The sequence below is a fragment of the Lepisma saccharinum genome, chromosome 18 (genome assembly GCF_977018435.1).
Source record: "Lepisma saccharinum chromosome 18, izLepSacc3.1, whole genome shotgun sequence".
In the NCBI taxonomy this organism is placed as follows: domain Eukaryota; kingdom Metazoa; phylum Arthropoda; class Insecta; order Zygentoma; family Lepismatidae; genus Lepisma; species Lepisma saccharinum.
In genome coordinates this window covers 2,476,887-2,503,166 of record NC_139246.1, presented here as the reverse complement: position 1 = coordinate 2,503,166, position 26,280 = coordinate 2,476,887, and the positions used below count along the sequence as shown (strand labels likewise).

The 26,280-nt window shown below is 40.0% G+C and overlaps 1 protein-coding gene across 2 annotated transcripts in view; it reads left to right on the top strand.

Moving 5' to 3' along the window:
- Nucleotides 1-26,280, top strand: part of LOC146002686 (uncharacterized) — a 533,571-nt gene that overhangs the window by 153,255 nt on the left and 354,036 nt on the right. For both annotated transcript variants that reach the window (XM_083140646.1, XM_083140647.1), the window contains exon 3: nt 7,706-7,793. The gene's annotated coding sequence lies outside the window, so the exon portion shown is untranslated. The remainder of the gene's footprint in view (nt 1-7,705; nt 7,794-26,280) is intronic.

The following is a 26,280-nucleotide window of genomic DNA, read 5'->3' as shown; positions in this document are numbered from 1 at the left end:
AACATATAATTCAATCTAATACCATTTGTGAGTTGCTTCAAAGCGATTGAATTTACGTAGTATAGAGGATAGCACAACAATTTTCTGAAGAAAAGTAATTTTTATTATTTAATAGCTATGCATTCAGACAACAAAAGATCTACTATTTTTAATTTTGGTTTCTATAATGAAAATCTCGAATTGTTGCGACATCTATAATTTTTCGAACCAACTACTGAAATAATATTTCAAAATAAAATTTTGATAAAATTTAGAGAACGTTACATGCACATGTGGGTGTCTCCAGCGGGGAGCAAGGGGGGTATTTGCCTCCCGGGATCGATACTAGGTGGGGGCACAGTGGTTCTCATCACACTTTGTTCTGTAGTTCCAGTCCCGATAAACCTTTCTGTGCATGAAATGGGCTTAAAAGACAACAATTTAACCATGGAAAATAGCAAAAGTTTTAATACCGCATCAATGATTTTTGACTGCTCATTTTGGTCTGACTGACAACTACCTCAAACTTAGACATAATCGAACTATTATTATTCTTTATAAGTACGCCGTAATTTATTTATTAATATTTTCTTGTAACTTAACAGGCAGACCGTTAAATTTTAGTGCTAGAATATTGTAAATTTTACGGTATTTCCTAGTTTTAATGTATATAATTTCTCAACTTAACTTAAGATCGTAACGGGCTTGTCAGTGATCGCTGGAGTTTTAACAGTATGACACATTTTCGTTGAACTTGTGGTTGACGACCAACCTGTATGTGGAACTCTTGGGACAAGTAGATCGAAAGAAAATAATGTAGAATGTTCGTTGTTGTGGACATGGATAGATGTTACGAAATGTAAGTTTAATGGTAATTATTTCGGTTGTGATTCAAAATATTGGAGTTGAAGGTATTGTTTATCGTGTGTACAAGTGAGTTGATTTTTATAAAAGTTGATGGATTAAAATGTAATCCATGTTTCAAGCTTGTTATTTGAGAACTTTGTTGCTTAATTAGCCACATGTGTACATTTATGAACCCAACAAAATGATTAAAGTTTTCTCACACGCATGGAATGTAAAGTGAGATGTTTCTCTTCGTGGCCAAAATCTCTGAGAAGTCCGATTGCGAAGAGTAACGTGCTTATTGCAACTTTACACAGACTATTTAGGTAGAGACTAGATTGAGCTACATCACCGATGCCAGCGCCTCTGGTTGTAGGGTTTGGAAACAAAATTTCTCGCTTGAACGGAGCACCTACAAGGTGACATTTCACAATTCGAAGCTAAAGCTTCCCTGAACAGCGAGTTATGGAGACACAAATGGCTTCACGAAAAAGCGGCGATTCCCCTGTCACGGGCTGCTACACACGGTGAAAGAATCCGAACCACTTCCTGAAACTCAGGACCGTTGGTTTCTGAGGTCCCGGTCATAAATTCGAGAGGTACGTGTGGAGAGGAGAGAGATTGATACAGATTCCGCCGATAGCCGCAGGGGGGGCGGGTGGGGCGGACACGTGAGCAATTTTTGCGAAATTACAGCGTCTCTGGTTGTTGATCGTGTACTCATTGGGCCAGGGACCACACACACAATGCTCCGACGCAGGGGACATAATCGTTAGGTCCTAAACGCTCCGAGGAAAGTAAGTAACGACGATAGCTGATGGTGAGGGGGAAATGAAGGGTATTGGATGAGAGTATCTGTCACGGCGGTCATCAGCGATCGAACGATCTAGGAAGAGTTTCACATCACCTCTTACAATTTGATCTCCCTGGCCAAGGGCGCAGGGCTGACGGGGATACCACCCGTACAAAATGAAATATTATCTGATTAAAATGAATTGTAGGATATTCATTACAATTAGGACTGAACCAGGCACGTATCTTGAATTATATTTCGGATTGGGTCCAAACTGAGTGTCCCATATGTAATAATAATATAAACTTTATAATTAATAGGTTAAAAAGACAGCCTACATGCCTGTTAATAATATTATTTAAAGAGGTCAATTGATAATAATCTTAGTTGTTATTGTTACATGAAGGAGCCGCGGTGGTCTAATCGGTAGTGCGTCTCACTGCCACGAGGGAGACCCGAGTTCGATTCTCGGGGTGGGTAACCTAAGCATAAAAGTCTCATAAATCGGCACTGGGGCTCACACAGCCTCAAATCAATGCTGATCGCATCACTTCCAAATTGACCTAGATCGAGAATATGTGGAACCCTAGCCACACATTCCCTGCATGTGCCTTCATGGCACGGTGCTATGCACATGGAACTTTACCTTTACCTGCATTGTTACATTAACAGGTAAAATGATTATATTAGAGATGTAACAGTATGCATTCATTATCTTAGTGATGTCGACTCAAGATCACAAACAGTTGTGCGCCTTCTGCGGAAAGAGGGTGCGTAGTTGTTTTTTCTTCTTTTGAACACACAAATTTTAAAAGGGATATAAATTGTAATCTATGATAATTCATAGGCATATGTTCGATATGATTTTTTTTTCATGTAAGTGTAGCCCCAACCAGCCATACAAAGTAATTATATAAATTTCGAAGAAGAAAGTTTTGGTGCTCACTGTACATGGTGGAGGAGGAGGAAAATTTGTTTATTGCGGGTGGGCCCTTTGCATGGACGTCCGCAGAATTTTTCCCAGGGGGGTGGGGGCAAAGGTGGCACATTATTTCTCATAATAATGATGCCCCCACAAAAAAAAACACCATTTCAGTCTGAAATTATCATGTTCCTTCAACGTATTTATAATAATTAACATAAATTACTGTGACTGAAATAAAATCATGTGTGAAATGTATCATTTTCAGGTGGACATTCATTTTCCAGGGGGGGGCGCGGCCCCCCTCCCCTTCCGGACGTCCATGGCCCTAGGCGATTTTGTTAGGTTAGAGAGTATAGTACATCACTTTCGCAAAGTTCTTGTTTCCTTCGCTGAACTCAAGGGGGAGCTCAATGCAACTGAAAAACCAGCGGCATACTTGAAAGAGAGGCGAAATTCAATTTAATACTATAGCCGTGGCAGGTAGCCATTGTGGGATCATTGGTTAGGCTTCCGACTAGCTTTGTGTGGCTGCCCAGCTCACCTTTGGAGAACCTTCGTGGGTTACGGATTTAGATCTTCACCTGTCACCAGAGCACAATGGCCAGACCGTGTGGATTGGTGGGCGTGGATAAATCTGTCTCCGCTTCCTGAAAATAAACTGAATAAACTCCGCCTTCTTTGCGACCGCTACGTATTTAACGGCGTATAGAGTTTGCACAGAAACCCTCCTCTGGTGTAATATTCGGTTTTCAATTTTTTTAAAAAAGATAGATAAAGCATGACGGTTGAAGTGACAGAGCAGAAACCTAAAGCGGCGTGGGTGGACGCCGCAGAAGGCGTGACACCTGGTGACCAAGAAACGAAACACCGAACAGGAACATACAAGACTCTCCCCCTTTTTTTCTCGGTGAAATAAAGCCCACCGGAAATTAATTCAAGTTTGAATAATAAAGAAACCGCAGCTTTATTGTGTTTCGTTTTTGTTTGTGAAGGAGAACCGACATTATAACCACAAATTTTGTACATAATTGCCGTCATCCGTGCGCTGAAAGAAGATTTCCAACTGTCATGGCGAAAGGAGGGGAGGCTTGCACTGCCAGGTTGTTTCATCGCGTACTCTCTCCAGGTTGTGAATCAAACCTTATCTTGCGAACTTAATGGGACAGGCACGATCTGTGCGAAAGAAATGTGTCCCCTGGAAACAGAGGCGGAAAGATTTCTCTTGTCATTTCTGCAGTCTTGCTAAGACACTAAGTTTCTTTGTGGAGATAAGCCGCAGTTCTGGCAACACTTATCACGTAAGAAGGGACGCACGATAACACGAAAAGTTTCGTCCGTAGAAATTATGCTTCTTGCTTGCTTTGGTCGTGTTCCAACTCTTTGCTGCAGTGTGAGGACAAACTCAGGAACTCGGCAGAAAACACGCAAAATCCGATAGCTAAGAACAGGCGGCGAAAGCAAGAAGGGGGAGAGGGGGGGCAGCAGTGCTCAAAGTGGGGTTATCGTACAATTAAGCAAATTCTCATAAAGCATCTCCCCCAGCACGATATCTTTCCCCAAACTGGGCAAATTATCATCCCCGACCGGTCAGGAATTTCCAATTCAAGCACTGGATGGCCCAACCTGCAGTTATAAAAACTCATATTTTACCTTTATTATTATTATTATTATTATTATTATTATTATTATTATTATTATTTGTGGAGTACCTCAAGGGTCGCCACTTGGTCCAATTCTACTTGCTGTTTTTTATCAATGATGTTACTTTATGTTTTAAATCTAACACATGCTTGCTATATGCAGATGATATAAAAGAATTTAAGCGTATTTTAAGAAATATTGATGTCGTTGAACTTCAGGCTGATCTCGGTAAAATGACATATTGGTGCAAGATTAATGAAATGGAAATTAACTTGAAAAAGTGTAAACTTTTAAGAACTAAGAAAGTCTCCAACTATTATATTTATCAAAATAAAGTCTAAGTGTGCGACAGCCATAAATACTTAGGAATATTAATAGATTCCTCTCTCATATTTGACGAGCTTGCAAAATAGCCAAGAGAATGCTTGGTTATATATTTTTCTCATGGAATGTTTTTAAAAAGGAAGATACCTTAATATCCCTGTATAAAACGATAGTTCGTCCTATTCTTGAATATGCTAATGAATTATGGTTTGTGACAGCCACCAGTCACTTTCAAAAAGTTGAATCTGTTCAAAAACTTTTTATCAGGTTATTATGCACAAAGTTTACTATGACCAACATTAATCTGAATGGTTAACACAGTTGAATATGTTTACCTTAGAAGAAAGAAGAAAAATGGATTAATTTCTACAGAAGATCTTAACTTTCGAAATTCACAGTGAATACTTTTTGAATAATATATATTATAAAATTCCCAGATATTCTTACATGTCTAAATAAGGCTAGAGGTTTTGTAGCTGAACTTGTTGAATCCTACAATTTGAATTTATGATGATGTATAAGATTGTAGGATCCATTGTATTATTTTATAATTATGTATTCAATTCTGTAATTTTGTATAACCAATTTTGACATAGTGATGTACCTGGTTGTAAAATCGTGCTTATCACCTAAATAATAATAATTATTATTATTACAATTATTTTACAAATCATAAAAGGAAAATTGAATTGAAAATACCACGGCGTTGTCCAATTCGAACTTGAGTCCACTATTTAAATAGAAACTGGAATCTTCTTGCTTCCTTTCCTTAAACATCGATCATTTTGTTGTAAACGTCTTTGACTAGTTGTACATTTTCACGACGCAAATATCAGAGACCAATTAATCGACTACCTTCCGTGGCACACCTCGTTTTCACGCTACAATTTCACTATTGGAATTATATTAAGTTTTCCCAGACATCTCAGAAGAGGAGGGGGGCAAGTACCCTTGGGCGAAGCGCAAAATTTTGACCCGGGCAAAGCGTCGGTTTGCACCCCGCCGTCCAAGAAAGAAAAGTTTGAAAATATTAGTGAGTTGTTTAATATATATTATTCAAAATTACAATGTAAAAACAAAAAGCAAATCCATTTTTCTGCAAAGCAGCAGATATGGAAGCATCCAATCTAACTGTACCAAGCATACTTATTAATATTTTTGTTTGCCTTTTAAACAAGGAAAATGTCAGTCAACTGTAAACATTTCTGAAACAATCACTTCGGGGAAATTGTCGATTGTTGAATCATTATTATTGTCCCGTTTCTATATTAACAATGTCTCAAGGCGTGTTTTTCGTTTGTCTGACATATGTGGAAAATTATAATTACGAGAAAGTGGTGGCCTGCAGTAATATTGAGAAGCACACAGTGTGTTGTAACAAGATCAGAAATATTTTATAGGGAGTTCAATCTAAGGTAAAAACACAATTTACGATAAATTTTATGCGGAATGCAGAGTAGGACATTGGGTAACAGTTTCATAGATCGGAGACGCATTAAAATTGGATATTTTGTGTTTCGCATGATTCGTACTTACCAATTGTGTATTGCGGAACATAGTTCAAGGTGCCATTATGCTTTTTACACGAAAACAAACGCACTTTTTCACATTCTTCGCTTCCGTAACACAAGTTATGGCGGGCACATCTTGACTCAAGTTGTGGGTATGCAGTGTTTCAACCTTCTTCATCGAAAAATACCTACTATCGTGTTCGTCACCGGTGGAAATTATACATTATGCACGGGTAGCTGACGGATAGCCCCACGAACCATACACGGATAGCCCCACAAATCATTCACGGATAGCCCCACGAACCATTCACGGATAGCCCCACAAACCATTTCCGATAAGGTTAGGTTAGGTTTGGTTACGTTAGGCAAGCATAGTAAAAAAAGGGGGAGTTGAAACACTGACAAGGGCTTACGTCATCAAACGTACGCAGCATCCGGTTGTCGTAGGGCAGGCAAATGAAAGCAATGGCAATTGTGCGTCGGTGAGATATTTCTCTTGAAAAATACATGATTTCCCGGTCAAATATATTCCACGATGAAAGAAAATACCTCGACGAACTTTGTAAACCTTGGAGAAACTCATTTCCGTAAGTAAAATTGAAGAAATGTGTCTCCGACGTATGAAACTGTTACCGGACAGGGTTTGTTAGCACATTGAAGGAAATGTAATATGTGATTGTAAAGGGCGAAGACTTATATTTTTGTATTGTTACTATTCTTATTGTGAAGTGTAAGGGTTGACTCTTTCTCAAGACAACCAAATGCAACCTCCCTTCCACGTAGCGCACCCTGGACTGCATTTTGCAGACTAACGAGGCACTGGCGTCCCATAGCTAGTATAATCCTGTATGAACCTTGTGTTGTGTGCTGTCCATATGTGTTCGTGATTGTCCTTTCATCTATTTCATCTTATCACTATTCATCCTCATCGTCGCGATTAGCCAAAAGTGGCAGAAAAGCGAAGTAAAATAAATCAAATCAATCCATGTTATTGTGAAATGTGCAACGAAAAGAATGTAAAAATATAGTTACGTGAAGACATTACACATAGTAAGGTTCCATATAAAATAACGAATGAATGACTTTGCCTGTACATATGGGGAACACTTGCATATGCAAAGGAGGGGCTGATGGCGCTACAACCCCCTCCGAAATTTTGAACAAATTGACATTTTCACATAAATGCTGTGAAGATCTTGGCGAAAACCAGAGTGGTAAATGCAAGCCCCCCTTAAAATGACCCCCGGCATCATTGAGAGTGAACATTTCTAAATATAGCAAATATCTTCTTATTATGTATACCCCACCCGTAGATGGCAGCACTATCCACCTTCACAATTCCAGACCCCCTGAATAACAATCCTGCGTACGCCAGTGATGGGAAAGTCACGTTTCCTGCTGTAAAACATTGACTGAAGAATTGATTGAAACCGTCAAAGTGTGCTAAAGTTAAAATTATTAACGGCCATTTCATAAATTAGCCAATTCAATAAAATGTTAACGTCTCAAGTTTTTAAAAATATTTGACTGTAATTTATCATCATTAATAATGTTTACTCTTATGTCCAGTTTTTGTGATTTAAAAGGAAGACCGTTAAATTTAACGGTAGGTTATTGTTAAATTTACGGGAACTTCTAACAATGTATATACACTTTATGCTGATATGTATTTGTTTGTCTTTTTAGGGTCTTTGTCCGAAGAGATGAATCTATCTAGTATCTACAGTGGAGACAAATTCCATTCAAGGCACTGTGTTGACAAAGGTGATAAAAGGTATGTTTGTGTAATTTTGTAATGTTAGCTTAAGGTGATTTTGTACCCCCATCTGGGCATCTAATCAGGGGCGTGCGAACTTTTATGGTCAGTGTTTTGCTTTTGGTCCCTAGATTGGTTCCTTTCGGGGATGGACGATAACGGAAATTTGATATATCGTCATAGACGATAAGATACGATATTTTTCCCGTATCGTGATATCGGCGATATATCGTCTCCACGATATATCGCCAAAATATCTTAAAGATATATCGCTGACACTATATATATCGCAAAAAATCGTGGCGATATATTGCCAAAATATCGTGACGATATATAATCTAGTTGATATCGCCTGGACGATATTTGTGGAGTGTAAGGTGTAACCTTTCTAAAAGACACATAAAGTTCACTTCACCCCCCCCCCCCCCCCGCGTAATACACTCTGGTATAGTCCACGTGTTTACTTCGTAAACGTCGAAGAACTGAAGAAAGCCGCCGCCACAAACGTGGTTGGGGATAAATAGCGGGCGAGTTGTTTTCGTCCAATCACACTCAACCTTCAGCCAATGGGCGCAGCTGTCATTGTGCTCCGCTACTCCACGTGGAGTCCTTGAGCCAATGGGCGTGCTCGTTCGACTTCAAAGCCAGCCGGTCGTTAACGTAGCTAGCGCGTCGACTATAACTGCAATGTTGCAGGACAAGGCTCTTGCGTCTGAATCCACACCCAGTGTAATCCTGGATTTGTGTGCTGTCCATATGTGCTCGCGATTATTCTTTCATCAATTCATCATATCATCACTCATCCTCATCGTCGCGATTAGTCTAAAGAGGCACAAAATGCAGGGCAAAAAAACTTAAAGGTACAAACAGAATTTGAATTTGATTTTTTTTTTAAGAGCACCTTTTTTTCTCCCTTGTCCCTGCAAAATGCGGCTTCGGGACTCATCCCAGCTTCAAATCAATGAGTACCTGGGGGAAACTCTGGGGGGGGGGGTAAAGGCAGCCTGAGCGTGGTGCAGAGAATGTGTGGGGCCTTTACCCCCTCATCTCCTAAATGTACCTTCTTGGCACGGTGCTCTATTGTAACGACTCTCTTTATTTCCTAAAAAATGAAAAGAACCGAACCTCCATCCACGTAAACGTTCCTAAAGGAACTGGGATCGAATCCCGTTGGCGTAGCTCATTCATCGTTCACCCACAATTACGGCTTACTCACTATTCATGGGAGCTTTATGGCAGTGGCCATAATGTTATGCATGTTATATGTACAAAAAAAAATATCTACAGAATGATTTATCAATAATTTTCTGCCATTCAAAAATACAGTTTGTGTGCTTGTTTTCCATTATTAGCTAATGTGAAATTGACGGTGTTGAAAAAATATTTCAAATCGTTTGTTCCAAACAAATGCTTTAGCACAGACTTCTACTCCTTCTTATGAGGATAATAACGTTTTTTATACTACTAGTATTACTACTACTACAATAATAATATTAATAATAGTCATTATTATTGTTGTTGTTATTGGTACGTTTATCCTGGTACTTGCACCCCCCAGACAATCATTCGTGGTTGCGCCTCTGCTTAATGGTAAAGTGTGAGAGGTGATAAATACACACATGAATGGCAAAACACAACACTTGAGTTTTATGCCCTCAAAGAGTGGATCGGCATGGTAAATGGAAACACCTGTCTCTCACTGAGTGGAAGTGCTCCCTCGAGGTGTCGAACTACGGACTGGTTAATAAACGAGGTGTCCGTCTGTGATGCTAGTCTGAATGCCGACACTTCACTCTCCTTCTCCTGGACTTCTTGATCGTAATTCTGCACCCTCTGACTGATCGCTCAAAACTGACTAATGACCTCTATTGTCCCAGATATTTATTGTCATAGATTTTACTAAGCAATGCAGACCCAACCAACACACTAACGTTGCCACAACGTTGTATGCATGTTGTATTTATGATGAATGTTGTATATAGGGGAACAACATTGTGATAACGTTACCACAACGTTGTATGTATGTTGTATTTATGATGAATGTTGCATGTAGGGGAACAACGTTGTGATAACATTGCATCAACGTTACAAAAAAAATCCACTGAATGCGCTTTAGTTTGGATGGTCACCATCATGAGCGCCACAAGCGACAGATCGGAGTGTTTTGTTTAATCTGAATTTGTGTGTGCACTGTCCACCAAAGCTTATATTTCCTGCAGCGTACACTAGATGGCAGTGCGACTCAAAAGCAAAACAAACATAAGTTTTAGTAACATAAATAAGGATAACTTCGATTGTAATTAGTGAAAAAATGTGTTTTATTATCCTTCGAAAGATGTGTGAATATTGAAGTTGGAAGGAAGATCAGAAAATGAAATGTGGTCAATACAAGTGAAACTCCTATGATAAATATTTTTTATCCCAAACTATATAATCAGGAGCTAAGTACTGCAAGAAGAAACTGATTACCAGGGTGTAGTTAGAGATTGGTTAATTCATCAAGTTCTCCAGACTACCATTTGCCTATTTTGGTGGAGCAGGATAAGTTTTTATAAGCTATAAAGAGAAACTGTGACGTTACAAACATGGGTTTTTTCCTGTTGCGCATATGTATTATATACAAAAATGCCTTGGCAAGATTGTTAATAGCTTACCATGCGAAATAACCATATTTTAAATATGCATTGTTGTTATATTCGTAAATTACACAGGCAGCAAGGTAATGTTGCAAAACGGTTGTGGCAACGTTAACCCCTTACATACCTAACGTTGCTACATAATGTTCAGTATATGTTGCCACAACGTTGTCAACCTACGTTGCAGCAACGTTGAAATAAATGACCATTAAACATTGATGCATTATCTCCATTGCTCTTTAATTTTGCCTTAGAATATGCTGTTAGGAAGGTAAACGAAACTAAAGAAGGACTAAAATTAAATGGTGTGACTCAGTTGTTAGCATATGCAGATGATGTAGACTTACTGGGGGATAATGTGAATACAATTAAGAATAATGCTAAAATATTTTTCAAAACTGCTAAAGAGATAGGTTTGGAAGTTAACAAAGAGAAAACTAAATATATGCTTACAGGCCGAAACCAAGTGTTAGGTAATAATCAAAATCTAATTATTGATAACAACTCGTTTGAAACAGTTTCCAAATTCAAATACTTAGGAGTAATATTAACAAATGAAAATTATATTAAAGAGGAAATAAAAAGTAGGCTTAATTCAGGAAATGCATGTTACTTCTCTCTTCATAAACTTTTGTCTTCTCGTTTAATATCTAAGAATCTAAAAGTTAAAATATACAAAACCGTAATTTTGCCTGTAGTATTATATGGGTGTGAAACTTGGTCCCTTACATTGAAAGAGGAACATAAATTGAGAGTATTTGAAAATAGGATCCTTAGGAAAATATTTGGACCTAAAAGGGATGAGGAGACAGGTGAGTGGAGAAGGTTACATAATTTAGAACTACATAATTTGTATTCATGTCCAGACATTATTAGAATAATTAAATCTAGAAGACTTAGGTGGGCAGGCCATGTGGCACGAATGGGAGAGGAAAGAGGAGTTTTCAGGATTCTTGTTGGGAAACCTGATGGTAAGAGACCAGTAGGAAGGCCAAGACGAAGATGGAGGGACAACGTCGAGATGGACCTAAGGGAAATCGGTAGGGATGGAAAAGAGTATATAGATCTTGCTCAAGATAGGGACAGATGGAAGGCCTGTGTTGCTGCAGCCATGAACCTTCGGGTTTAAGAAGGCTAGAGAGTTAGTTAGTTTTAGTTTTAAACATTGACACAACGTTATCACAACGTTGTATCAACATACACTGAACATTGTAACAACGTTGGGTATGTTAGGAGCTAACGTTGCCACAACGTTGTGGTAACATTACCTTGTTGACTGGGGAGTCAGTCACCTGTATTCTCTTGACGGGTTTCACCTGTTTACGCCTTTGGTGAACCAGTAAAGCTTAGGCAATGTCTGACACCGCATTGGTTATTGTCGAGTTCCTGTCTGGAAAATGATAGATAGTGTCGGGGATTTGAAAGTTCTTTTGCATTAGACCCAATGTATTATTTGTGAATTATTACGCTATGCACGGGGAACTTTTATGATATCTTTACTTCAAGATTTAATACTATTTTGCATACTAACAATTTTTTATTGAAATATTTTAACACTATTTTTATGTAGTACTTTGTTTAAAATAATGACTTCAGTAATTTTGGATATTTTTAAGTATGTCAAAACAATGCATGACGTTAGGAGAAATCAGATCAGTTGCTTAATTGTAAGCACCAGCGTCCTATAAACTCGTAATAAATAGTAAGCGTAAGTTGATGAAATGTCATCTTTTTTCTGACATCTCGGACACGATGCCCATTAAATATACACAATATTGCACTTCGTCTAGAACCCAGAAAAATAATTTTAAAGTGCATTATTTTTCATTTTTTGCCAATTTTCAGGTTTTAGGTCATTTTTCCGTCATTTTTCGCAATATTCGGTGTATTGTTTCGTCATATTTTGTCACTTCTTTCATTTTGGTAATACTCTTGAGTCTATTCACCAAGGTGAAATATCTCGCAGGATTGCAAAAGAAATGCTGAACTGGTGACAGTCTTTGTTGTGTCGGGTGAAACCACCAGGTGTCCGTTTGGGGCAAACTCAGATTTAAGATCAGATAAGGAGATTGAATTTTGTTTAATTTCGTTTTCATTTAAATTTTTAACCCGAAACTAACAAATTTAATGGTCATTTTTTTGCATTTTTACGTCATTTTTCCCATTTTTTAGGACATTCTATAGGTCATATACTTATATTTTTTAGGTCATCAACTTCCGCTCCCCAGTAATAACCACACGCATACAGTTATCTTTCTTTGATGCGGGGCATCCTGAAGCACGGGACGGTGCGTCGGGCGATTGTGGAAGTTGCCCCTCCCTAGGACCGGCTCTATTCGCGATTAGCCAAAAGTGGCAGAAAAGCCAAATAAAATAAACGAAATCAGTCAAAAAGAATAGGTTTCGAGAAGTGAGAGTAGCAAAGGAATCGAAACATCTGGAAACGGGAGAAAAAGGAAACGTCCGTGAAAAAGGAAAGCCGAAATATCCTTCAGATGTCACCGGCAAGAAGGGAAAATATATGAAACCTTGGGCAAAAGATGGAAAGGAGCTGCTTTAGAATTCCACATTTGCAGCCGAAGTGGCCATGTAGCAGCCAGGACACGTGAGTCGTCGTCGCTTTGATATTCCGGTCGCGACGCCGCCCGCCTTTGAATCCTCCACGTGACAGAGCATGAAGACTCTTGCGCCTAGGATTCACTCAAACGGCTGTCGTAAAAAGTCCCTCTTCTCAAAAACACTTTCCGGAACGTCAGAGGAATTCTTAGCAGATCGTGTGTGTTGCTTTCGGCCGCCGTTGTCAACTGAAGCCCCTGTAGTTTCACAATTTTTAAGGAAACTGTTGGCATCTTGTTACACCGTAGGTGTCAAATAACGCGATGAGTTCATTTTTTTTAGAACAAAAAGAATTGCCGTACCTTGTACCTTGAGGGGCGGGTCAAGATAAAATTTTCACCCGGGCGAGATGGATTTTTGGCACCCTTAATTTCCCTCGCATCTTTAAACCTTAGTCTTTCCACCTACGCGGCCCCCGTGGCAGAGTGGTTAGCACATCGCGCTACGACGCCAGGAGTCCCGGGTTCGAATCCCGGCCTGAGCATGGATGTTTGTGACTGTCCATCCATCAATTTCAGCATGTCATCACTCATTCCAATCTTCGTAAATTAGCCAAAAGTAGAACGAAAAGCAAAGCAAAATGAAGCAAATCAATCAATCAATCAATCTTTCCACCTTCCTCCAATAAAAAACATAACCATGTTATCCTCCGACTGCCAGTCCACAATCCTACCTAGAGGAGTGGAGATCTTCAACCAGTGATGCGGTGACGTGGGTCAGCACGTTGAACCCTCAGCCGTTATATGAGATTTCCGACACTCGTAGCTCCCCAATTTCCTCACGATGGTGGGTTGCCACCGATCCTATACACAGGCCGAGAACCCAGGCGGATTCGAACCCATGCCGTCCCGCAGTCGGAGCCACAGAGAAAGGCTGACCATGTTATGCAGGGTGATTAAAAAATCCCAGGACAGCATTTTTTCTCTAAAAAGGTAATGGCAGATCCAACTTCACCTGGGTACATCAGGGCCCCTTTTGTGAAGGTGCATCCGGGACATGGAAGCCAACTTTAAATCCGCCATATTGGATCGAGGTCAATTTTTTAAATGGCAAGGGGCCCATGTGGGGTATCAAGACACATTAGAATTTTCCAAGAAATACAATGCTGTAATTTATATATATACTATCTGATTGCCCGGCGTTGCCCGGGTATTTATTTATCCCAATCTTCTATTGGACAGTAAATAATGAATTCTAACTATAGTGTAAAATGTAAGTAATGTTATGTCACCCTGAATGTCGCCAATTAGCTTAGTGACGCCTTAAACTATGGATTCCACACTAATGTCGGTCGTTTTCGCAACACACACTCGTATCAGCCTGAATGTTAGACAACCCGAGAAACCCAATCGTTGTGCGGGATTGCATAGAGTCACGAATGTCTCTGTGTGCGGAATTTAATATAGGTCGTTTTCGATTATTTTTACAAGTCACCCCTTCCCACCCCTCCCCTAGGGGTGCCAAGGGTGTCTTACCCACAAGGTATTTCTTTCGAGATTGCAAGTCATACGTGTACCAAGTTTGGTTGAAATCGCTCCAGGCGTTCGAGAGTTATGCCGGAACAAACATACATTCACAAACACATACATCCATTTTTATATATACTGTTCGCAATTTTGTTTTAGTTATGGAGCTTATCCTCCCTGTATTGCGTGCCGGACAAAAATAGCTTAAGCCCATAATATAAAAATCAATCAATCAATTTCTGTAATCAAGGGGTACCTTGTTCGATACCCAGTGGAGCACTATAGCAGTTCGGATCCTACTTTAAACTGTAGGTCCAGTTCCGATTAGCCTTAGTGTGCATAAAGTAGACTTAAAACAACGAATCAACAATCAATTTCATGAAGCCACTTAACCCACACAACAACCGATGCGGGACAATTGTCTATGGAGAACACTTTTTTCCATGCTTGCAGATGAAAATGCTTTCCACCATTTCCCCCTTTTCCTTCATATACAACCCCGCAATAAATAGAGTGCCCAGCGGGAAGCAGGTCGGGACTCGCAGAACGAATATCCTGCAAGTTATACTTTTTGCAGCTCTGAGACGCCGTGAAGAGAGCAGAAGTGTCAAGGGGAAGCCGACCGTCCAGACGCCTGCGTCTCTTCTTTCTTTTGGGCCGGCGGCTGCCATTCGTCACGCTCGAACCGTCGCCCGGGAGGGGGGAAGGGGCGGGGGGTCATTTGGGCCGGGGCTCCGTGGCTTCCCAAATCCTCCCCGCCCACAGCATACCGCGGGGATAAAAACAAATCCCCCGGGGAAATGAGCTTCTCGCAGACCATCTCTCGGTGTCGCATCGCTTCAGTGCTCGGCTTCGAGAGAAGGAGATATGATGCATTGGGGCTCTATGGATGCCTCGTCCTCTCACGCACATTGCCTCCAAATAGGTAATCTAAAATAATTGTCCTGTGTCTCCCTGCGGACTGCTTCTTTTCATCTTATTGTCTTCCTCGCGGCTGAACCACCCAATCCCTATTACTTACGGCCGATACAAGGACTGTCACTGTATCAGGACTTGGCGTTTTGAACACGCTGTAACACAGGCGTAACTGGGCGGGAGCAAGGGACCACTTGCCACTCCAAAATTTTCAGGATTATTAAAATTTACAAGTTAGGGAAGCTGAGGAGCAAATTAATAAAGATTTCGAAAACGCTAGTTATTTAACAAATAATCCTGGACGCTATTTTTATGAGATGGAAAACTTTTCTTGTCTCTTCCCCCAAAATTCGGCCCCCAAGTCCGATTCTGCCCCTTCAAAATTAGGCTCAAAGTCCGATTCTGCCACCTCAAAATTAGGCTCAAAGTCCTATTCTGCCACCTAAAAATTAAGCTCAAAGTCCGATTCAGCCCCTTCAAAATTAGGCTCAAAGTCCGATTCTGCCACCTCAAAATTAGGCTCAAAGTCCTATTCTGCCACCTCAAAATTAGGCTCCAAGTCCGATTCTGCCCCTTCAAAATTAGGCTCCAAGTCCGATTCTGCCACCTCAAAATTAGGCTCCAAGTCCGATTCTGCCCCTTCAAAATTAGGCTCCAAGTCCGATTCTGCCACCTCAAAATTAGGCTCCAAGTCCGATTCTGCCCCTTCAAAATTAGGCTCAAAGTCCTATTCTGCCACCTCAAAATTAGGCTCAAAGTCCGATTCTGCCCCTTGAAAATTAGGCTCCAAGTCCGATTCTGCCACCTCAAGATTAGGCTCCAAGTCCGATTCTGCCCCTTCAAAATTAGGCTCCAAGTCCGATTCTGCCACCTCAAAATTAGGCTCCAAGTCCGATTCTGCCCCTTCAAAATTAGGCTCAAAGTCCTATTCTGCCACCTCAAAATTAGGCTCCAAGTCCGATTCTGCCCCTTCAAAATTAGGCTCCAAGTCCGATTCTGCCACCTCAAGATTAGGCTCCAAGTCCGATTCTGCCCCTTCAAAATTAGGCTCAAAGTCCTATTCTGCCACCTCAAAATTAGGCTCAAAGTCCGATTCTGCCACCTCAAAATTAGGCTCAAAGTCCTATTCTGCCACCTAAAAATCAGGCTCAAAGTCCGATTCTGCCCCTTCAAAATTAGGCTCAAAGTCCGATTCTGCCACGTCAAAATTAGGCTCCAAGTCCGATTCTGCCCTCTCAAAATTAGGCCACAAGTCCGATTCTGACCCCTCAACATTAAGCCACAAGTTAAGTCCATGCACTGTAACGTTTCATAAATATTGTCATTATCAAATTCATAGTGTAGGATTTTAGTTAATAGTGTAACGGTAGAATATGGTAAAATTTCCGTTAATTGTAGCTCTCGTGTCCTGTAATAGGAACGTTGTTCAACCCAATCTACCACGCTCCCAATTTTGGTGCAAGACTACGCTGGCTGAAAGACAAAAAGTATCAGAATTCACTTGAAATTGAGAGTCAGGATTCATTCGAGGGTAACATTAAAGTTCAGAAACATCCATCCAATCAGCGTAGGTGTGGAGAAACCAATCCGCGGGCAGACGATTGCGGTCTCTCGATTTTTGATTGCAAGGTCCTCTTACCAAAAGATAGGGTCCCGTGTACGAGCTCTTGATTGATGTTGCGGTGAGAACGTGCGAACGCTCATTCTCAATGAGTGGCTTCCTTTCTTCGTACGTTCGGCCTGACCTTGGGAAGGAGGTGAGTTTCGAGCGAGCTGCAAGCAGTGTTGCCACAATATGAGGGCAAAATTTCCCTTTTTGGACCAATTTTTCCCTTCACCTAAACAAATCATATAATAATAATTAGTAGTAGCAGCAGTAGCTGTAATTATTATTATTAGTTGTGGTGGACAATGCTGTATTTACGGGGGATCCAGGGGGTTAGCCCCCCTCCCAAGACCAAGTACTAGAATATAATAATGAAAATGCACTTTTTAGCATTTGTTATACTATTATCGACGGTTATTTCTATCCTATGAACTTGGAAGACAAGGATTGGCATATTGGGATCATGCTGCTTTGAAGGACAGAACCAATGAACATTTATGCACACTAGTAATGAAAATATGCATAAAATATTAATCAGGAGCATCATTTTTTTATTATTCAATATATATTTACTTCCTTATATATTTGACATTAATTTCCTTGTTTTCATACAAATTTGACGATCTCAAGTATACACAAACTAGATAATAAATAAATGCTGTTATACAGTAAAATCTCGTTAATCCGGACCCCGATAAGCCGGACTTCGCTTATTTCGGACAGGCAAAAAAATGCAAGGTTTTAAATGTGGCTAGAAGTCAGCAAGAGAACTTCCCAAAGAAAAGGCAGTCAACCACTGATGAAATTCTGTTTCCCGCAGACTAATTGTACTGTACTGTATACTGTATTTAGGCCTATGCCCTTTAAATACACCATGATAAACGTGTTTGGTTACTATATACAGAGTTTTAATGCACTTTCTACTGTTCTTTTAGGTTATTTCAGTTAATCCGGACTTGCGTTAAACCAGTCAACTTATCCCCCCATTAGTCCGGATTAACGAGGTTTTACTGTATTTATATTCTTATACCATTTCTTTAAGTATTCATGTAATAATAAAAATGCAATATTAATGACTTATTTCTGGTAGTTGAGTGCAACTAATAGTATTTCCGTTGGTCCATGTTCTTGTGAATAAAAATGTTAAAACAAATTTTTGACATACATGTCAGTTTCATCACTTCCTGGGTCACAGGTTTGAATCACTGTCCAGGAATCCATTAAATCATTAATCCTCATCGTCACTATTATCCGAAGAAACGTAAAGGCGACGTGCAATAAACAGAAATATAAATAGATATTAATAAGAAGGAACGGGAAAAAATATAGTAATAAAAATGTGGATATGAAACTAGAATTTAACATAAAATATAATAATGTAGAGTCAGATGTCTTAAATTTTCCCAGAAATAGTGTCATTTTTTCATGCAAATTTCCCTTTTTCCCTTTCGATAAACAAATTCCCTTGTGTGGCAACACTGGCTGCAAGTGGTATGCTTATTACCAACTTTGCATTTCCTGAGCCGTGTTCTTCGGGATCCCAGGAATGCCATTGTGAATCCAGGATTCTAATGATGCTAATAAGAAACTCGTGCAGATATTTTGTCGTGACCTTTGCGGTTGGCGTCGCCAGCGTAGGGTGTGCAGGGGTTGAAGGGGAGACAATTGACCGCGCGGGTAATCAACATTCTTCAACTTCCACGTGGAGGAATCTAGAGGGAAAAGTATCCAGGGACCACCTTTTTGCTTGTTTCCAAAGGGAATTCTGTATCGGAGTTGCATAACAGGTGAAGGTGATGATGCTATCTGCCTGCGGATGACCACAAATATGGCAGGATTCAATTTACATACGTCCTGTTCAGCACGAGATAATCTACACCGATCTTCTTCACCTGATGCCTTGGTTATGGTCTTGTGCCAGCCTATCGCGCACTGGAATTCCTGAAATGGAAATTGCTGTGGAAAAGATATTTTTTAAAATAACAAATAGCTACTCTCCTCCTTAACATTTGTTACAACTATTGTGTACTATTTCCTACTTCACATTTCCTACTTCAAATTATCATCACTTATTTATTTTACTGTGTTGTTTTCCCTAGTATCACCTCCAGGATGTAATCGAGCTTATAAATCGAAATGCAATATGGTTTTGTCGAATTCAAAGTTGTTGAGTAGCTACCATACTCATGACCATGGATAAACCTTGTTTCTACTTCGATTTTATCCCTGATGCTCTGTGTAACACTATAAATACTATTTATTAACTGCTGAGTTCTTAACTACTTAACTAACTATGCTATGCCCTTAAATTCTTCAGAATTATAGCTGTCTGATTAACTAAAGCCTTTATATTGCCTCTTCTGGCTCCACAAATCCTGCAGATTGACTCTTCTGGCTCCACAAATCCTGCAGATTGTATCTTCTGGCTCCACAAATCCTGCAGATTGTCTCTTCTGGCTTCACAAATCCTGCAGATTGTATCTTCTGACTCCACAAATCGTGCAGATTATCTCTTCTTGTTCCACAAATCCTGCAGATTGTCTTTTCTGGCACCACAAATCCTGCAGATTGACTCTTCTGGCTCCACAAATCCTGCAGATTGTATCTTCTGGCTCCACAAATCCTGCAGATTGTCTCTTCTGGCTTCACAAATCCTGCAGATTCTCTCTTCTGGCTTCACAAATCCTGCAGATTCTCTCTTCTTGTTCCACAAATCCTGCAGATTGTCTTTTCTGGCACCACAAATCCTGCAGATTGTGTCTTCTGGTTCCACATCCTGCAGATTGCCATTTCTGGCTTCACAAATCCTGCAGATTGTCTCTTCTGGCTCCACAAATCCTGCAGATTCTCTCTTCTGGTTCCACAAATCCTACAGACTGCCTCTTCTGACTCCACAAATGCAGCAGGTTGTCTCTTCTGGCTTCAGAAATCCTGCAGATCGTCTTTTCCGTCTTTTCTGGCACCACAAATCCTGCAGATTGTGTCTTCTAGTTCCACATCCTGCAGATTGCCTCTTCTGGCTTCACAAATCCTGCAGATGGTATCTTTTGGCTCCACAAATCCTGCAGATTGTCTCTTCTGGTTCCACATCCTGCATATTGTCTCTTCTGGCTTCACAAATCTTGCAGGTTTTCTCTTCTGGCTCCACAAATCCTGCAGATTGCCTCTTCTGGCTTCACAAATGCTGCAGATGGTATCATTTGACTCCACAAATCCTGCAGATTGTGTCTTCTGGTTCCACATCCTGCATATTGTCTCTTCTGGCTTCACAAATCTTGCAGGTTTTCTCTTCTGGCTCCACAAATCCTGCAGATTGCCTCTTCTGGCTTCACAAATCCTGCAGATGGTATCTTTTGACTCCACAAATCCTGCAGATTGTGTCTTCTGGTTCCACATCCTGCATATTGTCTCTTCTGGCTTCACAAATCCTGCAGATTGTTTTTTTTTTTTGGCTCCACAAATCCCACATATTATCCTGCAGAAAATTTATACTGGCCTTCAAAACCTTGCAGTTTAGCTCTGCTGAGTCTCTGATTCCTCATCACGAAGTATTGTAACTTATGGAACAATGAATACAGTGATCAAAAATATATATGGCCATCTCGTTGACCGAGCGTATTGAGTGGTCCACTCACGTCTCTTACCGGAATTTCTGATTTCGAATCCCGTGCTGGGCTTAGGCATACTATCTCTTCAGCAATTTCGTCATCATCATCATCGCTTTAATTCGCGTAGAGAGGCACAAGAGCAACGCAAAAGAAGTGAAAAACAAAATATCAGTAAACGTTTCGAAACCAGAGTTCTTGTTAGGGAGATTTCAGACAAGCGACTAGTGTCGCTCGCGTTTTTCAGTACCATGTATCGTGTCGCCTCGGTCTGTTTTTTTACGTATGCGCGGTAAATGTTTTGGTTAGACTGAATGTACTCGTGTCGCCTTCGGTGTGAAAACTTCCTTAGGGAGATTTCAGACCAAAGCAACACAAGACACATGGCGATTGGGTACGAGTCAATCAGCAGAAACGTTTCACAGTGTAACGGTATGACAGGCCGCGAAAGCCTGCTTTCGATTGGTGAAATCCTCAAGCGACACGTGTCGGTTCTAATTTTGCTAATTTCAAATACATATTGCTCATGGAGAAGGTTACATAATTTAGAACTCCATAATATGTATTCATATACTGAGAATATTTAAATGAAGAGGACTTAGGTGGGCAGGCCGTGTGGCACGAATGGGAGAGGAAAGAAGAATTTACAGGATTCTTGTTGGGAAACCTGATGGTAAGAGACCAGTAAGGAGGCCAAGACGAAGATGGAGAGATATTGCTGAGATGGACGTAAAGGAAGTCGGTTAGGATGGAAAAGATTCGATTGATCTTACCCAGGATAAGGACAGATGGAAGGCTTGTGTTGCATCAGCCATAAACCTTCGGGTTTAAGAAGGCTAGAGCGTTAGTTAAGTTAGTTATTGCCAATATTACAGTTAAGTTACTAACGCACCAGTTCTACCTTTAATGTTTTTAATATACGCCTTCTATTTACCCCCTAACCCCCCATAAATTTTCGCTACATTCCAAATCGCTTTGCGAGAACCGCGACACGGATCGAAATGAGCATATCAATCAGTGTTTGACAAGATGGCAAAGTTGTCGCTTTGGGCTGAAACGCGCAAATATTTATCGTGGAACCACACGCCGGCAAACACGACATATACATACGGGTACACCGCAACGCAACTTGGGTAAATAGCGATTAGGTGCCGCCGCATGAAAATGGTATCGATTTTCGCGCTTCCAACTACAACCCCCACACCCCCTCCCCACATACCCCCCCCCTCTCCCGGACGAGACCACCAACCGCCACTTCATAGTTTACACTCGCGGCGAGTACGCATCGTTTACCCACATGCAAACATACGCACACATTTCGCACTTCCGGTTCGGCGCTGGGAGATTAATTTCAGGGATGTACGACTCTTGGAAATAATCATTTGAGCTCTACGCAATCATTTGCTGCCAGTGCACTCGTTTCAATAATTAAGGGTGTGCTTGAAAGCCCAAGTTCAATCACCTGAGTTGTAAAGTAAATTCGAATTTTGACTTTTTATTATTATTATCTGAAGAGGGTTACAATTAAGCAATTGTAAATATACAGCAAAAATACAATATTTCCTTACTAACAGTATTACGAGGGTCACTATTTATATTTTGAGCCTAACAATGAAAAAACAGGAATTTGGCATTGAAAACTGCTTTATTGTTTTTCGAAGTATTCTCCTTTATGGTCAATACACTTTTGCATTCGTTCGAATCATTTGTCAAAGCAGTTTTTCCAATCTTCTTGAGACACCTCCATAATATGGTTTTTGAATGCATCAACGGCGTCTTCCGCCGACGAAAATCGTTGTCCACGCAATTTATTCTTGACATTCGGGAACAAGAAGAAGTCATTGGGTGCAAAATCAGGACCGTACGGCGGATGACCCATCAATTCGAATTTTTGACTGTTCATAAAGTCGGTTGTTAGACGAGATGTGTGACAGCTGGCATTGTCTTGATGAAGAATGATCCGACGGCGTTTGTTTGTTTTCCGTATTTGACCGAAGACCTCTGGCAAACAAATTGTTGTGTACCATTCAGAGTTGACCGTTCTACGTTCCTCTAAAGGCACAGTTGCCACATGACCAGTTTTCCCGAAAAAACAGGCGACCATTTGTTGCGATGTGCTTCGAGCGCGAACAACTTTTGTTGGAATGGGTTCATCTTGAAACACCCATACAGTCGACTGCTGTTTACGTTCCGGCTCATATGCATATATCCATGATTCGTCACCTGTTACAATCTTATATACGTCTTTTGAAGCACCACGATTGTATTTATTGAGCATTTGTTTGCACCAATTGACGAGAGCGTCTTTTTGAGTTTTTGTCAAATTGTGTGGGATCCAACGAGAACGTACCTTTCTCACAGCTAAATGATCATGTAATATTTTATATATGCTGGTGGAACTAATGCCTATGGTTGCCTCAATCTCACAGTAAGTCACATGACGATCTTGCAGTATTAGGTTTTGCACAGCATCAATGTTTTCTTGAACAACAACTGATTTTGGACGACCTTCGCGAATCTCGTCGGTGAGCGAATGGCGGCCACGATTAAATTCGTTATACCAGCGTTTCACAGTGGCAAAGGATGGGGCTTCATCGCCAAATGTGGAAGTAAGTTGATCGATGCACTCTTGTCTTGATAATCTACGTCGAAAATCGTAAAAATTCATCGCACGAAAATGTTCACGAGTTAATTCCATTTTATTGTTGTCGCGCAATCTCCAAGGCAACATAAACAACACAAATGAAGCTATTGACAAAACATTTGAAGTACGTTATGGTCAATAATGCCAGACGATTCCGTGCAAACGTCAAATCGCGCCTAACTTCAATCAGTGTTGCCAAGGCTCAAAATATAAATAGTGACCCTCGTAATGCAGGCAGAGGCACAACCACGATTTTTTTTCTCGGGCCGGGGGAGGGGGGCAAGTACCAGGATAAACGTACCAATAATAATAATAACATTAGTAGTAGCAGTCAGGAGCGTATATTCTGGGCTAACTAGGCTATCTGCGAAGCCTGAAGTCAACAGAATAAAATACAGAAGAAAAATCGATCAGAAATTGTAAATAATATTATTCATATCAGTGAGATGATGATGCTGATTCTGTAGTTGGCAACGCGATTTCGTATGAGTTGGTAACCTGATTTCCTAAGAGTTGGCAACCTGATTTCTTATGGGTTGGCAACCTGATTTCTTATGAGTTGGCAACCTCATTTCTTATGAGTTGGCAAGCTGATTTCTTAGGAGTTGGTAAATTTATTTCTATTAATATTCGGTACTGAAGCATTTGTGTTGGATAAAACGATTTGAAATATTTTTTTTTCCAAAACGTTAAATTTCACATTGGGATACAAGCACACAAACTGTATTTTTGAAAGACAGAGAATACATGATAAGCGCATTCCGAATATAATTCTTGTTTTATATATAACATGTATAACTTTCATGAGCAACATTGTGACGGTGCTGTGAATCCGCACAATATAATTATATGTTTATTGAAATTATTAATTTCATATTATACAAATCACTTTATATTAACGTTTAAAAATATGTATAATTATTACTTTGTACAACGTTAATTATGTTTTATGTTATTCATTGCACTCTACGCTGTATAAACGAGATATTTATAATTCTAACGTTGCTATAGCAACGAGAATCAATAGTCAGTATGTAGTAGTGTGTCTGACAAAAATGGAAATATAGGTAATAGTGAACTGCATATTGCTTAGTTATTTCACTAATATATAGACCTATAGAAGTTGTATCTTCACCTTCGCGTTTTATTTCAAATATTTAGGAACTAAATGTGATCGTGCAAATGATTGAATTGTGAACGTCACAGTATAATTGGTGGTCCAGTATTGTGGAACGTTATCAGCACGATCTTGAGTGATGTGTTTTGCGTAAGTGTTAACTTACACCATTGTTCTCGTGAATCTAGTTTGTACATAAATTTATATTATGTACGCATCAAGTAATCCTTATAATCTGAGATCCAAAACAAGTCTTACAGCTAGATCTATCAATTGTGGTGATGAACCTGATGAATCACAAAATAAGAATGGTGCCATGAATATGGTGAAGTGCTGCAAAGACCCCGATAAGGAAAGGTTGGTAGCTTGTGAAAATTGTGGCCATTGGTATCATTTACAATGTTTGGGTTTGTCCGATAAGCATTGGGAGTTATACCAGTTAAATGAAAATTATTTCTGTACAGATTGTGATCCGTCTTATGATCCGTTCAGTATTGAAGCTTTTGTACAATGGAAAAGAAGTAAAGAAAATGTTCAAGAAATTGACATTCGTCCTTCTGTGTCGGCAGAGACGTCAACGGGGCAAAGTAATGTTCCTTTTCAAATGTTTGATCTGATGGCAGAGTTAAGAAAAATGAGCGAGTCACAACAGATGGAATTTACAAAAATTAGGGAAACTCAAGATTCTATGAGGCAAACTCAAGATTCTATGAGGCAAACGCAAGAGTCTCAACAGCTTGAGTTTACAAAAATGAGGCAAACTCAAGATTCTATGAGGCAAACTCAAGAGTCTCAACAGCTTGAGTTTACAAAAATGAGGCAAACTCAAGAATCTCAACAGCTTGAGTTTACAAAAATGAGGCAAACTCAAGAGTCTCATCAGCTTGAGTTTACAAAAATCAGGGAATCTCAACAGGAAATTCAAAATTCACAGCAACTACTCAAGCTTGACTTCCACGAATTGAGTACATCGTTACGAAAGGAATTAGCTGAAGTTGCCGAGTCCTGCAAATTAGCAACACGTTCATTACATCAGGAAATGGAAAGAGAAGTGCAAGGACTAACAGAGAAAATCGAGGAAGTCAACACTACTTGTTCAAAGAATTCTGATAAACTTGCTGGATTGAATGATCAGATTACAGAATGTCAGAACAATGTTTCAGGGTTGTCTCGGCAAGTTCAAAGACTTGAAGTCGTTGTGAGCAAGGACGAAATAACTAAGCGCGTGGAAGCATGTGAGGAAAATATTACTAAGTTAACATCTAATATTTCGACTAATGTTGAATCAAGTAATCCTGTACAAGTTTACAGTTCTCATGTGAATAGTAACTGTCAACCTGGTATTCCTGCACGGAACCTAACCTCTCCTAAATCATCTGATTCTTCAGCGTGTGATGTTTCTGATGATGAACACAATCGCATTGCTTCACAAAGACACAAACGTTCTAGAAATAATCGAGTGAGAACTAGTAATACTAACAAGTTATGTCAATCAACCCGTTCTTTATATTCTGATGGTTCTGGTCAGGAAAGAAAGAGGCAAGTAAACCAAAAGTCAGCAAATCCGCAGAATCATCGATGTGATTATCCTGACAATTGTATGCGTTCGCTTACTCAAGAACCTCGACGGTTGGTAAGATTGAATGAACTTACTGTTCTTCCTAAATATTCTGGAGATCCTGAAAAATCAAGTCCACGTAAGTTTATTAAAACTTTAACGTCCTACTTAGACTTACTGCAAGTTCCTGACATGCAAAGGCTTGAATGTATTACTAATTGTTTTCAAGGACCTGCAGAAGGTTGGTATAATACTCATGTCGATTCGTTTACATCGTACAAACAGTTTGTTGACGAATTTCTGAATCACTACACGTCTTATTCGTTAACTCAGGCTCAATTA